Source organism: Staurois parvus, unplaced genomic scaffold (assembly GCF_062004578.1).
Source record: "Staurois parvus isolate SC_StPar_1 unplaced genomic scaffold, SC_StPar_1.0 ptg000081l, whole genome shotgun sequence".
Lineage (NCBI taxonomy): Eukaryota > Metazoa > Chordata > Amphibia > Anura > Ranidae > Staurois > Staurois parvus.
This window is the reverse complement of record NW_028317877.1, coordinates 10,485,101-10,502,617: the sequence shown is the minus strand read 5'-3', so window position 1 is coordinate 10,502,617 and position 17,517 is coordinate 10,485,101.

Genomic DNA, 17,517 nt, shown 5'->3' with positions numbered 1-17,517 from the left:
CTTATCTGCAGACATAAAAATCACAAGGATAAAAGCAAATTTCCACTTGATCACTCCGGTCTACCAAAAATAACTCTTGGAAATAATATTGCTATCTAACCCTAAACATAGTTCACAATTGTCAAACCAAGAACCTTGATGATTTTTATGTTGATTCCTAGGTTTCATGAGAAACGTTTTAATGAAATTGAGCTTTCTCCAAGTAACTTCATGAATGTTCTATCCAAGTAAGTCTGGTCACACAATACCCCAAACAGAAGAGCACACTTCCAATACGTCATCACAGAAAAGTGCTCCGTTTGGAGTTTTGCGCGCTAATATGTCTGAAATGGCTGTTAGGGAAAGGCATTGTGGCTGTGGTTGCAGATAATCTGCTTCTCACCTTGGTCAAACAAGGTGACACTTACATGTTAAAAAACAAGGTTTTAAAGCCGAGATTTTTTTAATAAGGTACAGTGCTCTGCTTTGACTGAGTTGAAAGCATTGAATGTAGAGGACTGGCCACTCTGATGCTCCTCATTTCATCTGGAAGGTTTAACCCAGTTCCCACATTGCCCAAAACAGGAAGCACTTTCTCACCAGCAATGGAACACAAGATAGTGCTTTGTTTTGGGTCATGTAAATAGGGACAAAAGTATGCAAGATCTTCTCTTATCTGAAAAAAAATGATTTTGATTAGAAAGTATGAAGTGAGGCTTACCTCATGGTTGAAAACAGCGATGGTTTTGAGTTATCTTCAGGTCTTCTTTAAACACTTACTTCTCTCTAACTTCCAGGCCTTTATAAGCAAGGGGGAATACTCCATTATCCAATGAATACCCAGGTGAGTTTTCTTTTGTGTTGCAGAGGGAGGACATTCCAGTGGGTCAAATGTAAATAGGGCCTTGCCTCTCAAAGCCACAGGTGATACCAGTTGCAATCTCAGCATAACAATAGGGCGTTTTTGGTAATGTAAACTCTATTCAGAGGTTTAAGCAACAGCTAATCTTAGCAGTTTTGATTATGAAGTAAAATCCGAATGTGTGAGCAGGAGAACTCTATATATTTTATAACTTTCACCTGAGGAATATTTCTGAAATTTAAAATATAGAAGATGCAGACTGCTTGGTTTCAGCTAAAAGCTGTTGTAAGTTAGCATATTCAAAGATTTGCAGGATTTTAAACTTCTTGAGAACTCTATGAACCAATGGTATTGTAGGTTATACATCCCAATGGGTATGTTAACTTCCATATTGTAACTTGCAACTATGAAAGCCAAAATCCAAAGTCACAGGGTATAGAAAAAAGCCACCAAAAAGCACTGTACCAAGGAGCATCTCTTCCTAAATTCTATGACAGCATTTTGTTTAAAATGATTTAAAAGAATCAGAAAGAGTGTTTAGAAAATAAAACACATTTAGCTATGCAAAGCAATAGTCCTGCTTCCATCCCAAATATGTTTCAAATCACTTAACCAATGAAAAAGAATATGAGTATTCACAGTTTAAAGACCAACCAAACAAAAAACACTCAGTGAAATCCCAACATATAAGAAAGTGCTTTCATTTGACTTATCTGCAGACATAAAAATCACAAGGATAAAAGCAAATTTCCACTTGATCACTCCGGTCTACCAAAAATAACTCTTGGAAATAATATTGCTATCTAACCCTAAACATAGTTCACAATTGTCAAACCAAGAACCTTGATGATTTTTATGTTGATTCCTAGGTTTCATGAGAAACGTTTTAATGAAATTGAGCTTTCTCCAAGTAACTTCATGAATGTTCTATCCAAGTAAGTCTGGTCACACAATACCCCAAACAGAAGAGCACACTTCCAATACGTCATCACAGAAAAGTGCTCCGTTTGGAGTTTTGCGCGCTAATATGTCTGAAATGGCTGTTAGGGAAAGATATTGTGGCTGTGGTTGCAGATAATCTGCTTCTCACCTTGGTCAAACAAGGAGACACTTACATGTTAAAAAACAAGGTTTTAAAGCCGAGATTTTTCTAATAAGGTACAGTGCTCTGCTTTGACTGAGTTGAAAGCATTGAATGTAGAGGACTGGCCACTCTGATGCTCCTCATTTCATCTGGAAGGTTTAACCCAGTTCCCACATTGCCCAAAACAGGAAGCACTTTCTCACCAGCAATGGAACACAAGATAGTGCTTTGTTTTGGGTCATGTAAATAGGGACAAAAGTATGCAAGATCTTCTCTTATCTGAAAAAAAATGATTTTGATTAGAAAGTATGAAGTGAGGCTTACCTCATGGTTGAAAACAGCGATGGTTTTGAGTTATCTTCAGGTCTTCTTTAAACACTTACTTCTCTCTAACTTCCAGGCCTTTATAAGCAAGGGGGAATACTCCATTATCCAATGAATACCCAGGTAAGTTTTCTTTTGTGTTGCAGAGGGAGGACATTCCAGTGGGTCAAATGTAAATAGGGCCTTGCCTCTCAAAGCCACAGGTGGTACCAGTTGCAATCTCAGCATAACAATAGGGCGTTTTTGGTAATGTAAACTCTATTCAGAGGTTTAAGCAACAGCTAATCTTAGCAGTTTTGATTATGAAGTAAAATCCGAATGTGTGAGCAGGAGAACTCTATATATTTTATACCTTTCACCTGAGGAATATTTCTGAAATTTAAAATATAGAAGATGCAGACAGCTTGGTTTCAGCTAAAAGCTGTTGTAAGTTAGCATATTCAAAAATTTGCAGGATTTTAAACTTCTTGAGAACTCTATGAACCAATGGTATTGTAGGTTATACATCCCAATGGGTATGTTAACTTCCATATTGTAACTTGCAACTATGAAAGCCAAAATCCAAAGTCACAGGGTATAGAAAAAAGCCACCAAAAAGCACTGTACCAAGGAGCATCTCTTCCTAAATTCTTTGAAAGCATTTTGTTTAAAATGATTTAAAAGAATCAGAAAGAGTGTTTAGAAAATAAAACACATTTAGCTATGCAAAGCAATAGTCCTGCTTCCATCCCAAATATGTTTCAAATCACTTAACCAATGAAAAAGAATATGAGTATTCACAGTTTAAAGACCAACCAAACAAAAAGCACTCAGTGAAATCCCAACATATAAGAAAGTGCTTTCATTTGACTTATCTGCAGACATAAAAATCACAAGGATAAAAGCAAATTTCCACTTGATCACTCCGGTCTACCAAAAATAACTCTTGGAAATAATATTGCTATCTAACCCTAAACATAGTTCACAATTGTCAAACCAAGAACCTTGATGATTTTTATGTTGATTCCTAGGTTTCATGAGAAACGTTTTAATGAAATTGAGCTTTCTCCAAGTAACTTCATGAATGTTCTATCCAAGTAAGTCTGGTCACACAATACCCCAAACAGAAGAGCACACTTCCAATACGTCATCACAGAAAAGTGCTCCGTTTGGAGTTTTGCGCGCTAATATGTCTGAAATGGCTGTTAGGGAAAGGCATTGTGGCTGTGGTTGCAGATACTCTGCTTCTCACCTTGGTCAAACAAGGTGACACTTACATGTTAAAAAACAAGGTTTTAAAGCCGAGATTTTTCTAATAAGGTACAGTGCTCTGCTTTGACTGAGTTGAAAGCATTGAATGTAGAGGACTGGCCACTCTGATGCTCCTCATTTCATCTGGAAGGTTTAACCCAGTTCCCACATTGCCCAAAACAGGAAGCACTTTCTCACCAGCAATGGAACACAAGATAGTGCTTTGTTTTGGGTCATGTAAATAGGGACAAAAGTATGCAAGATCTTCTCTTATCTGAAAAAAAATGATTTTGATTAGAAAGTATGAAGTGAGGCTTACCTCATGGTTGAAAACAGCGATGGTTTTGAGTTATCTTCAGGTCTTCTTTAAACACTTACTTCTCTCTAACTTCCAGGCCTTTATAAGCAAGGGGGAATACTCCATTATCCAATGAATACCCAGGTGAGTTTTCTTTTGTGTTGCAGAGGGAGGACATTCCAGTGGGTCAAATGTAAATAGGGCCTTGCCTCTCAAAGCCACAGGTGATACCAGTTGCAATCTCAGCATAACAATAGGGCGTTTTTGGTAATGTAAACTCTATTCAGAGGTTTAAGCAACAGCTAATCTTAGCAGTTTTGATTATGAAGTAAAATCCGAATGTGTGAGCAGGAGAACTCTATATATTTTATAACTTTCACCTGAGGAATATTTCTGAAATTTAAAATATAGAAGATGCAGACAGCTTGGTTTCAGCTAAAAGCTGTTGTAAGTTAGCATATTCAAAAATTTGCAGGATTTTAAACTTCTTGAGAACTCTATGAACCAATGGTATTGTAGGTTATACATCCCAATGGGTATGTTAACTTCCATATTGTAACTTGCAACTATGAAAGCCAAAATCCAAAGTCACAGGGTATAGAAAAAAGCCACCAAAAAGCACTGTACCAAGGAGCATCTCTTCCTAAATTCTTTGACAGCATTTTGTTTAAATTGATTTAAAAGAATCAGAAAGAGTGTTTAGAAAATAAAACACATTTAGCTATGCAAAGCAATAGTCCTGCTTCCATCCCAAATATGTTTCAAATCACTTAACCAATGAAAAAGAATATGAGTATTCACAGTTTAAAGACCAACCAAACAAAAAGCACTCAGTGAAATCCCAACATATAAGAAAGTGCTTTCATTTGACTTATCTGCAGACATAAAAATCACAAGGATAAAAGCAAATTTCCACTTGATCACTCCGGTCTACCAAAAATAACTCTTGGAAATAATATTGCTATCTAACCCTAAACATAGTTCACAATTGTCAAACCAAGAACCTTGATGATTTTTATGTTGATTCCTAGGTTTCATGAGAAACGTTTTAATGAAATTGAGCTTTCTCCAAGTAACTTCATGAATGTTCTATCCAAGTAAGTCTGGTCACACAATACCCCAAACAGAAGAGCACACTTCCAATACGTCATCACAGAAAAGTGCTCCGTTTGGAGTTTTGCGCGCTAATATGTCTGAAATGGCTGTTAGGGAAAGGCATTGTGGCTGTGGTTGCAGATAATCTGCTTCTCACCTTGGTCAAACAAGGTGACACTTACATGTTAAAAAACAAGGTTTTAAAGCCGAGATTTTTCTAATAAGGTACAGTGCTCTGCTTTGACTGAGTTGAAAGCATTGAATGTAGAGGACTGGCCACTCTGATGCTCCTCATTTCATCTGGAAGGTTTAACCCAGTTCCCACATTGCCCAAAACAGGAAGCACTTTCTCACCAGCAATGGAACACAAGATAGTGCTTTGTTTTGGGTCATGTAAATAGGGACAAAAGTATGCAAGATCTTCTCTTATCTGAAAAAAAATGATTTTGATTAGAAAGTATGAAGTGAGGCTTACCTCATGGTTGAAAACAGCGATGGTTTTGAGTTATCTTCAGGTCTTCTTTAAACACTTACTTCTCTCTAACTTCCAGGCCTTTATAAGCAAGGGGGAATACTCCATTATCCAATGAATACCCAGGTGAGTTTTCTTTTGTGTTGCAGAGGGAGGACATTCCAGTGGGTCAAATGTAAATAGGGCCTTGCCTCTCAAAGCCACAGGTGATACCAGTTGCAATCTCAGCATAACAATAGGGCATTTTTGGTAATGTAAACTCTATTCAGAGGTTTAAGCAACAGCTAATCTTAGCAGTTTTGATTATGAAGTAAAATCAGAATGTGTGAGCAGGAGAACTCTATATATTTTATAACTTTCACCTGAGGAATATTTCTGAAATTTAAAATATAGAAGATGCAGACAGCTTGGTTTCAGCTAAAAGCTGTTGTAAGTTAGCATATTCAAAAATTTGCAGGATTTTAAACTTCTTGAGAACTCTATGAACCAATGGTATTGTAGGTTATACATCCCAATGGGTATGTTAACTTCCATATTGTAACTTGCAACTATGAAAGCCAAAATCCAAAGTCACAGGGTATAGAAAAAAGCCACCAAAAAGCACTGTACCACAGAGCATCTCTTCCTAAATTCTTTGACAGCATTTTGTTTAAAATGATTTAAAAGAATCAGAAAGAGTGTTTAGAAAATAAAACACATTTAGCTATGCAAAGCAATAGTCCTGATTCCATCCCAAATATGTTTCAAATCACTTAACCAATGAAAAAGAATATGAGTATTCACAGTTTAAAGACCAACCAAACAAAAAGCACTCAGTGAAATCCCAACATATAAGAAAGTGCTTTCATTTGACTTATCTGCAGACATAAAAATCACAAGGATAAAAGCAAATTTCCACTTGATCACTCCGGTCTACCAAAAATAACTCTTGGAAATAATATTGCTATCTAACCCTAAACATAGTTCACAATTGTCAAACCAAGAACCTTGATGATTTTTATGTTGATTCCTAGGTTTCATGAGAAACGTTTTAATGAAATTGAGCTTTCTCCAAGTAACTTCATGAATGTTCTATCCAAGTAAGTCTGGTCACACAATACCCCAAACAGAAGAGCACACTTCCAATACGTCATCACAGAAAAGTGCTCCGTTTGGAGTTTTGCGCGCTAATATGTCTGAAATGGCTGTTAGGGAAAGATATTGTGGCTGTGGTTGCAGATAATCTGCTTCTCACCTTGGTCAAACAAGGAGACACTTACATGTTAAAAAACAAGGTTTTAAAGCCGAGATTTTTCTAATAAGGTACAGTGCTCTGCTTTGACTGAGTTGAAAGCATTGAATGTAGAGGACTGGCCACTCTGATGCTCCTCATTTCATCTGGAAGGTTTAACCCAGTTCCCACATTGCCCAAAACAGGAAGCACTTTCTCACCAGCAATGGAACACAAGATAGTGCTTTGTTTTGGGTCATGTAAATAGGGACAAAAGTATGCAAGATCTTCTCTTATCTGAAAAAAAATGATTTTGATTAGAAAGTATGAAGTGAGGCTTACCTCATGGTTGAAAACAGCGATGGTTTTGAGTTATCTTCAGGTCTTCTTTAAACACTTACTTCTCTCTAACTTCCAGGCCTTTATAAGCAAGGGGGAATACTCCATTATCCAATGAATACCCAGGTAAGTTTTCTTTTGTGTTGCAGAGGGAGGACATTCCAGTGGGTCAAATGTAAATAGGGCCTTGCCTCTCAAAGCCACAGGTGGTACCAGTTGCAATCTCAGCATAACAATAGGGCGTTTTTGGTAATGTAAACTCTATTCAGAGGTTTAAGCAACAGCTAATCTTAGCAGTTTTGATTATGAAGTAAAATCCGAATGTGTGAGCAGGAGAACTCTATATATTTTATACCTTTCACCTGAGGAATATTTCTGAAATTTAAAATATAGAAGATGCAGACAGCTTGGTTTCAGCTAAAAGCTGTTGTAAGTTAGCATATTCAAAAATTTGCAGGATTTTAAACTTCTTGAGAACTCTATGAACCAATGGTATTGTAGGTTATACATCCCAATGGGTATGTTAACTTCCATATTGTAACTTGCAACTATGAAAGCCAAAATCCAAAGTCACAGGGTATAGAAAAAAGCCACCAAAAAGCACTGTACCAAGGAGCATCTCTTCCTAAATTCTTTGAAAGCATTTTGTTTAAAATGATTTAAAAGAATCAGAAAGAGTGTTTAGAAAATAAAACACATTTAGCTATGCAAAGCAATAGTCCTGCTTCCATCCCAAATATGTTTCAAATCACTTAACCAATGAAAAAGAATATGAGTATTCACAGTTTAAAGACCAACCAAACAAAAAGCACTCAGTGAAATCCCAACATATAAGAAAGTGCTTTCATTTGACTTATCTGCAGACATAAAAATCACAAGGATAAAAGCAAATTTCCACTTGATCACTCCGGTCTACCAAAAATAACTCTTGGAAATAATATTGCTATCTAACCCTAAACATAGTTCACAATTGTCAAACCAAGAACCTTGATGATTTTTATGTTGATTCCTAGGTTTCATGAGAAACGTTTTAATGAAATTGAGCTTTCTCCAAGTAACTTCATGAATGTTCTATCCAAGTAAGTCTGGTCACACAATACCCCAAACAGAAGAGCACACTTCCAATACGTCATCACAGAAAAGTGCTCCGTTTGGAGTTTTGCGCGCTAATATGTCTGAAATGGCTGTTAGGGAAAGGCATTGTGGCTGTGGTTGCAGATACTCTGCTTCTCACCTTGGTCAAACAAGGTGACACTTACATGTTAAAAAACAAGGTTTTAAAGCCGAGATTTTTCTAATAAGGTACAGTGCTCTGCTTTGACTGAGTTGAAAGCATTGAATGTAGAGGACTGGCCACTCTGATGCTCCTCATTTCATCTGGAAGGTTTAACCCAGTTCCCACATTGCCCAAAACAGGAAGCACTTTCTCACCAGCAATGGAACACAAGATAGTGCTTTGTTTTGGGTCATGTAAATAGGGACAAAAGTATGCAAGATCTTCTCTTATCTGAAAAAAAATGATTTTGATTAGAAAGTATGAAGTGAGGCTTACCTCATGGTTGAAAACAGCGATGGTTTTGAGTTATCTTCAGGTCTTCTTTAAACACTTACTTCTCTCTAACTTCCAGGCCTTTATAAGCAAGGGGGAATACTCCATTATCCAATGAATACCCAGGTGAGTTTTCTTTTGTGTTGCAGAGGGAGGACATTCCAGTGGGTCAAATGTAAATAGGGCCTTGCCTCTCAAAGCCACAGGTGATACCAGTTGCAATCTCAGCATAACAATAGGGCGTTTTTGGTAATGTAAACTCTATTCAGAGGTTTAAGCAACAGCTAATCTTAGCAGTTTTGATTATGAAGTAAAATCCGAATGTGTGAGCAGGAGAACTCTATATATTTTATAACTTTCACCTGAGGAATATTTCTGAAATTTAAAATATAGAAGATGCAGACAGCTTGGTTTCAGCTAAAAGCTGTTGTAAGTTAGCATATTCAAAAATTTGCAGGATTTTAAACTTCTTGAGAACTCTATGAACCAATGGTATTGTAGGTTATACATCCCAATGGGTATGTTAACTTCCATATTGTAACTTGCAACTATGAAAGCCAAAATCCAAAGTCACAGGGTATAGAAAAAAGCCACCAAAAAGCACTGTACCAAGGAGCATCTCTTCCTAAATTCTTTGACAGCATTTTGTTTAAATTGATTTAAAAGAATCAGAAAGAGTGTTTAGAAAATAAAACACATTTAGCTATGCAAAGCAATAGTCCTGCTTCCATCCCAAATATGTTTCAAATCACTTAACCAATGAAAAAGAATATGAGTATTCACAGTTTAAAGACCAACCAAACAAAAAGCACTCAGTGAAATCCCAACATATAAGAAAGTGCTTTCATTTGACTTATCTGCAGACATAAAAATCACAAGGATAAAAGCAAATTTCCACTTGATCACTCCGGTCTACCAAAAATAACTCTTGGAAATAATATTGCTATCTAACCCTAAACATAGTTCACAATTGTCAAACCAAGAACCTTGATGATTTTTATGTTGATTCCTAGGTTTCATGAGAAACGTTTTAATGAAATTGAGCTTTCTCCAAGTAACTTCATGAATGTTCTATCCAAGTAAGTCTGGTCACACAATACCCCAAACAGAAGAGCACACTTCCAATACGTCATCACAGAAAAGTGCTCCGTTTGGAGTTTTGCGCGCTAATATGTCTGAAATGGCTGTTTAACCCAGTTCCCACATTGCCCAAAACAGGAAGCACTTTCTCACCAGCAATGGAACACAAGATAGTGCTTTGTTTTGGGTCATGTAAATAGGGACAAAAGTATGCAAGATCTTCTCTTATCTGAAAAAAAATGATTTTGATTAGAAAGTATGAAGTGAGGCTTACCTCATGGTTGAAAACAGCGATGGTTTTGAGTTATCTTCAGGTCTTCTTTAAACACTTACTTCTCTCTAACTTCCAGGCCTTTATAAGCAAGGGGGAATACTCCATTATCCAATGAATACCCAGGTAAGTTTTCTTTTGTGTTGCAGAGGGAGGACATTCCAGTGGGTCAAATGTAAATAGGGCCTTGCCTCTCAAAGCCACAGGTGGTACCAGTTGCAATCTCAGCATAACAATAGGGCGTTTTTGGTAATGTAAACTCTATTCAGAGGTTTAAGCAACAGCTAATCTTAGCAGTTTTGATTATGAAGTAAAATCCGAATGTGTGAGCAGGAGAACTCTATATATTTTATACCTTTCACCTGAGGAATATTTCTGAAATTTAAAATATAGAAGATGCAGACAGCTTGGTTTCAGCTAAAAGCTGTTGTAAGTTAGCATATTCAAAAATTTGCAGGATTTTAAACTTCTTGAGAACTCTATGAACCAATGGTATTGTAGGTTATACATCCCAATGGGTATGTTAACTTCCATATTGTAACTTGCAACTATGAAAGCCAAAATCCAAAGTCACAGGGTATAGAAAAAAGCCACCAAAAAGCACTGTACCAAGGAGCATCTCTTCCTAAATTCTTTGAAAGCATTTTGTTTAAAATGATTTAAAAGAATCAGAAAGAGTGTTTAGAAAATAAAACACATTTAGCTATGCAAAGCAATAGTCCTGCTTCCATCCCAAATATGTTTCAAATCACTTAACCAATGAAAAAGAATATGAGTATTCACAGTTTAAAGACCAACCAAACAAAAAGCACTCAGTGAAATCCCAACATATAAGAAAGTGCTTTCATTTGACTTATCTGCAGACATAAAAATCACAAGGATAAAAGCAAATTTCCACTTGATCACTCCGGTCTACCAAAAATAACTCTTGGAAATAATATTGCTATCTAACCCTAAACATAGTTCACAATTGTCAAACCAAGAACCTTGATGATTTTTATGTTGATTCCTAGGTTTCATGAGAAACGTTTTAATGAAATTGAGCTTTCTCCAAGTAACTTCATGAATGTTCTATCCAAGTAAGTCTGGTCACACAATACCCCAAACAGAAGAGCACACTTCCAATACGTCATCACAGAAAAGTGCTCCGTTTGGAGTTTTGCGCGCTAATATGTCTGAAATGGCTGTTAGGGAAAGGCATTGTGGCTGTGGTTGCAGATACTCTGCTTCTCACCTTGGTCAAACAAGGTGACACTTACATGTTAAAAAACAAGGTTTTAAAGCCGAGATTTTTCTAATAAGGTACAGTGCTCTGCTTTGACTGAGTTGAAAGCATTGAATGTAGAGGACTGGCCACTCTGATGCTCCTCATTTCATCTGGAAGGTTTAACCCAGTTCCCACATTGCCCAAAACAGGAAGCACTTTCTCACCAGCAATGGAACACAAGATAGTGCTTTGTTTTGGGTCATGTAAATAGGGACAAAAGTATGCAAGATCTTCTCTTATCTGAAAAAAAATGATTTTGATTAGAAAGTATGAAGTGAGGCTTACCTCATGGTTGAAAACAGCGATGGTTTTGAGTTATCTTCAGGTCTTCTTTAAACACTTACTTCTCTCTAACTTCCAGGCCTTTATAAGCAAGGGGGAATACTCCATTATCCAATGAATACCCAGGTGAGTTTTCTTTTGTGTTGCAGAGGGAGGACATTCCAGTGGGTCAAATGTAAATAGGGCCTTGCCTCTCAAAGCCACAGGTGATACCAGTTGCAATCTCAGCATAACAATAGGGCGTTTTTGGTAATGTAAACTCTATTCAGAGGTTTAAGCAACAGCTAATCTTAGCAGTTTTGATTATGAAGTAAAATCCGAATGTGTGAGCAGGAGAACTCTATATATTTTATAACTTTCACCTGAGGAATATTTCTGAAATTTAAAATATAGAAGATGCAGACAGCTTGGTTTCAGCTAAAAGCTGTTGTAAGTTAGCATATTCAAAAATTTGCAGGATTTTAAACTTCTTGAGAACTCTATGAACCAATGGTATTGTAGGTTATACATCCCAATGGGTATGTTAACTTCCATATTGTAACTTGCAACTATGAAAGCCAAAATCCAAAGTCACAGGGTATAGAAAAAAGCCACCAAAAAGCACTGTACCAAGGAGCATCTCTTCCTAAATTCTTTGACAGCATTTTGTTTAAATTGATTTAAAAGAATCAGAAAGAGTGTTTAGAAAATAAAACACATTTAGCTATGCAAAGCAATAGTCCTGCTTCCATCCCAAATATGTTTCAAATCACTTAACCAATGAAAAAGAATATGAGTATTCACAGTTTAAAGACCAACCAAACAAAAAGCACTCAGTGAAATCCCAACATATAAGAAAGTGCTTTCATTTGACTTATCTGCAGACATAAAAATCACAAGGATAAAAGCAAATTTCCACTTGATCACTCCGGTCTACCAAAAATAACTCTTGGAAATAATATTGCTATCTAACCCTAAACATAGTTCACAATTGTCAAACCAAGAACCTTGATGATTTTTATGTTGATTCCTAGGTTTCATGAGAAACGTTTTAATGAAATTGAGCTTTCTCCAAGTAACTTCATGAATGTTCTATCCAAGTAAGTCTGGTCACACAATACCCCAAACAGAAGAGCACACTTCCAATACGTCATCACAGAAAAGTGCTCCGTTTGGAGTTTTGCGCGCTAATATGTCTGAAATGGCTGTTAGGGAAAGGCATTGTGGCTGTGGTTGCAGATAATCTGCTTCTCACCTTGGTCAAACAAGGTGACACTTACATGTTAAAAAACAAGGTTTTAAAGCCGAGATTTTTCTAATAAGGTACAGTGCTCTGCTTTGACTGAGTTGAAAGCATTGAATGTAGAGGACTGGCCACTCTGATGCTCCTCATTTCATCTGGAAGGTTTAACCCAGTTCCCACATTGCCCAAAACAGGAAGCACTTTCTCACCAGCAATGGAACACAAGATAGTGCTTTGTTTTGGGTCATGTAAATAGGGACAAAAGTATGCAAGATCTTCTCTTATCTGAAAAAAAATGATTTTGATTAGAAAGTATGAAGTGAGGCTTACCTCATGGTTGAAAACAGCGATGGTTTTGAGTTATCTTCAGGTCTTCTTTAAACACTTACTTCTCTCTAACTTCCAGGCCTTTATAAGCAAGGGGGAATACTCCATTATCCAATGAATACCCAGGTGAGTTTTCTTTTGTGTTGCAGAGGGAGGACATTCCAGTGGGTCAAATGTAAATAGGGCCTTGCCTCTCAAAGCCACAGGTGATACCAGTTGCAATCTCAGCATAACAATAGGGCGTTTTTGGTAATGTAAACTCTATTCAGAGGTTTAAGCAACAGCTAATCTTAGCAGTTTTGATTATGAAGTAAAATCCGAATGTGTGAGCAGGAGAACTCTATATATTTTATAACTTTCACCTGAGGAATATTTCTGAAATTTAAAATATAGAAGATGCAGACAGCTTGGTTTCAGCTAAAAGCTGTTGTAAGTTAGCATATTCAAAAATTTGCAGGATTTTAAACTTCTTGAGAACTCTATGAACCAATGGTATTGTAGGTTATACATCCCAATGGGTATGTTAACTTCCATATTGTAACTTGCAACTATGAAAGCCAAAATCCAAAGTCACAGGGTATAGAAAAAAGCCACCAAAAAGCACTGTACCACAGAGCATCTCTTCCTAAATTCTTTGACAGCATTTTGTTTAAAATGATTTAAAAGAATCAGAAAGAGTGTTTAGAAAATAAAACACATTTAGCTATGCAAAGCAATAGTCCTGATTCCATCCCAAATATGTTTCAAATCACTTAACCAATGAAAAAGAATATGAGTATTCACAGTTTAAAGACCAACCAAACAAAAAGCACTCAGTGAAATCCCAACATATAAGAAAGTGCTTTCATTTGACTTATCTGCAGACATAAAAATCACAAGGATAAAAGCAAATTTCCACTTGATCACTCCGGTCTACCAAAAATAACTCTTGGAAATAATATTGCTATCTAACCCTAAACATAGTTCACAATTGTCAAACCAAGAACCTTGATGATTTTTATGTTGATTCCTAGGTTTCATGAGAAACGTTTTAATGAAATTGAGCTTTCTCCAAGTAACTTCATGAATGTTCTATCCAAGTAAGTCTGGTCACACAATACCCCAAACAGAAGAGCACACTTCCAATACGTCATCACAGAAAAGTGCTCCGTTTGGAGTTTTGCGCGCTAATATGTCTGAAATGGCTGTTAGGGAAAGGCATTGTGGCTGTGGTTGCAGATAATCTGCTTCTCACCTTGGTCAAACAAGGTGACACTTACATGTTAAAAAACAAGGTTTTAAAGCCGAGATTTTTTTAATAAGGTACAGTGCTCTGCTTTGACTGAGTTGAAAGCATTGAATGTAGAGGACTGGCCACTCTGATGCTCCTCATTTCATCTGGAAGGTTTAACCCAGTTCCCACATTGCCCAAAACAGGAAGCACTTTCTCACCAGCAATGGAACACAAGATAGTGCTTTGTTTTGGGTCATGTAAATAGGGACAAAAGTATGCAAGATCTTCTCTTATCTGAAAAAAAATGATTTTGATTAGAAAGTATGAAGTGAGGCTTACCTCATGGTTGAAAACAGCGATGGTTTTGAGTTATCTTCAGGTCTTCTTTAAACACTTACTTCTCTCTAACTTCCAGGCCTTTATAAGCAAGGGGGAATACTCCATTATCCAATGAATACCCAGGTGAGTTTTCTTTTGTGTTGCAGAGGGAGGACATTCCAGTGGGTCAAATGTAAATAGGGCCTTGCCTCTCAAAGCCACAGGTGATACCAGTTGCAATCTCAGCATAACAATAGGGCGTTTTTGGTAATGTAAACTCTATTCAGAGGTTTAAGCAACAGCTAATCTTAGCAGTTTTGATTATGAAGTAAAATCCGAATGTGTGAGCAGGAGAACTCTATATATTTTATAACTTTCACCTGAGGAATATTTCTGAAATTTAAAATATAGAAGATGCAGACTGCTTGGTTTCAGCTAAAAGCTGTTGTAAGTTAGCATATTCAAAGATTTGCAGGATTTTAAACTTCTTGAGAACTCTATGAACCAATGGTATTGTAGGTTATACATCCCAATGGGTATGTTAACTTCCATATTGTAACTTGCAACTATGAAAGCCAAAATCCAAAGTCACAGGGTATAGAAAAAAGCCACCAAAAAGCACTGTACCAAGGAGCATCTCTTCCTAAATTCTATGACAGCATTTTGTTTAAAATGATTTAAAAGAATCAGAAAGAGTGTTTAGAAAATAAAACACATTTAGCTATGCAAAGCAATAGTCCTGCTTCCATCCCAAATATGTTTCAAATCACTTAACCAATGAAAAAGAATATGAGTATTCACAGTTTAAAGACCAACCAAACAAAAAGCACTCAGTGAAATCCCAACATATAAGAAAGTGCTTTCATTTGACTTATCTGCAGACATAAAAATCACAAGGATAAAAGCAAATTTCCACTTGATCACTCCGGTCTACCAAAAATAACTCTTGGAAATAATATTGCTATCTAACCCTAAACATAGTTCACAATTGTCAAACCAAGAACCTTGATGATTTTTATGTTGATTCCTAGGTTTCATGAGAAACGTTTTAATGAAATTGAGCTTTCTCCAAGTAACTTCATGAATGTTCTATCCAAGTAAGTCTGGTCACACAATACCCCAAACAGAAGAGCACACTTCCAATACGTCATCACAGAAAAGTGCTCCGTTTGGAGTTTTGCGCGCTAATATGTCTGAAATGGCTGTTAGGGAAAGATATTGTGGCTGTGGTTGCAGATAATCTGCTTCTCACCTTGGTCAAACAAGGAGACACTTACATGTTAAAAAACAAGGTTTTAAAGCCGAGATTTTTCTAATAAGGTACAGTGCTCTGCTTTGACTGAGTTGAAAGCATTGAATGTAGAGGACTGGCCACTCTGATGCTCCTCATTTCATCTGGAAGGTTTAACCCAGTTCCCACATTGCCCAAAACAGGAAGCACTTTCTCACCAGCAATGGAACACAAGATAGTGCTTTGTTTTGGGTCATGTAAATAGGGACAAAAGTATGCAAGATCTTCTCTTATCTGAAAAAAAATGATTTTGATTAGAAAGTATGAAGTGAGGCTTACCTCATGGTTGAAAACAGCGATGGTTTTGAGTTATCTTCAGGTCTTCTTTAAACACTTACTTCTCTCTAACTTCCAGGCCTTTATAAGCAAGGGGGAATACTCCATTATCCAATGAATACCCAGGTGAGTTTTCTTTTGTGTTGCAGAGGGAGGACATTCCAGTGGGTCAAATGTAAATAGGGCCTTGCCTCTCAAAGCCACAGGTGATACCAGTTGCAATCTCAGCATAACAATAGGGCGTTTTTGGTAATGTAAACTCTATTCAGAGGTTTAAGCAACAGCTAATCTTAGCAGTTTTGATTATGAAGTAAAATCCGAATGTGTGAGCAGGAGAACTCTATATATTTTATAACTTTCACCTGAGGAATATTTCTGAAATTTAAAATATAGAAGATGCAGACAGCTTGGTTTCAGCTAAAAGCTGTTGTAAGTTAGCATATTCAAAAATTTGCAGGATTTTAAACTTCTTGAGAACTCTATGAACCAATGGTATTGAAGGTTATACATCACAATGGGTATGTTAACTTCCATATTGTAACTTGCAACTATGAAAGCCAAAATCCAAAGTCACAGGGTATAGAAAAAAGCCACCAAAAAGCACTGTACCAAGGAGCATCTCTTCCTAAATTCTTTGACAGCATTTTGTTTAAAATGATTTAAAAGAATCAGAAAGAGTGTTTAGAAAATAAAACACATTTAGCTATGCAAAGCAATAGTCCTGCTTCCATCCCAAATATGTTTCAAATCACTTAACCAATGAAAAAGAATATGAGTATTCACAGTTTAAAGACCAACCAAACAAAAAGCACTCAGTGAAATCCCAACATATAAGAAAGTGCTTTCATTTGACTTATCTGCAGACATAAAAATCACAAGGATAAAAGCAAATTTCCACTTGATCACTCCGGTCTACCAAAAATAACTCTTGGAAATAATATTGCTATCTAACCCTAAACATAGTTCACAATTGTCAAACCAAGAACCTTGATGATTTTTATGTTGATTCCTAGGTTTCATGAGAAACGTTTTAATGAAATTGAGCTTTCTCCAAGTAACTTCATGAATGTTCTATCCAAGTAAGTCTGGTCACACAATACCCCAAACAGAAGAGCACACTTCCAATACGTCATCACAGAAAAGTGCTCCGTTTGGAGTTTTGCGCGCTAATATGTCTGAAATGGCTGTTAGGGAAAGGATTTGTGGCTGTGGTTGCAGATAATCTGCTTCTCACCTTGGTCAAACAAGGTGACACTTACATGTTAAAAAACAAGGTTTTAAAGCCGAGATTTTTCTAATAAGGTACAGTGCTCTGCTTTGACTGAGTTGAAAGCATTGAATGTAGAGGACTGGCCACTCTGATGCTCCTCATTTCATCTGGAAGGTTTAACCCAGTTCCCACATTGCCCAAAACAGGAAGCACTTTCTCACCAGCAATGGAACACAAGATAGTGCTTTGTTTTGGGTCATGTAAATAGGGACAAAAGTATCCAAGATCTTCTCTTATCTGAAAAAAAATGATTTTGAT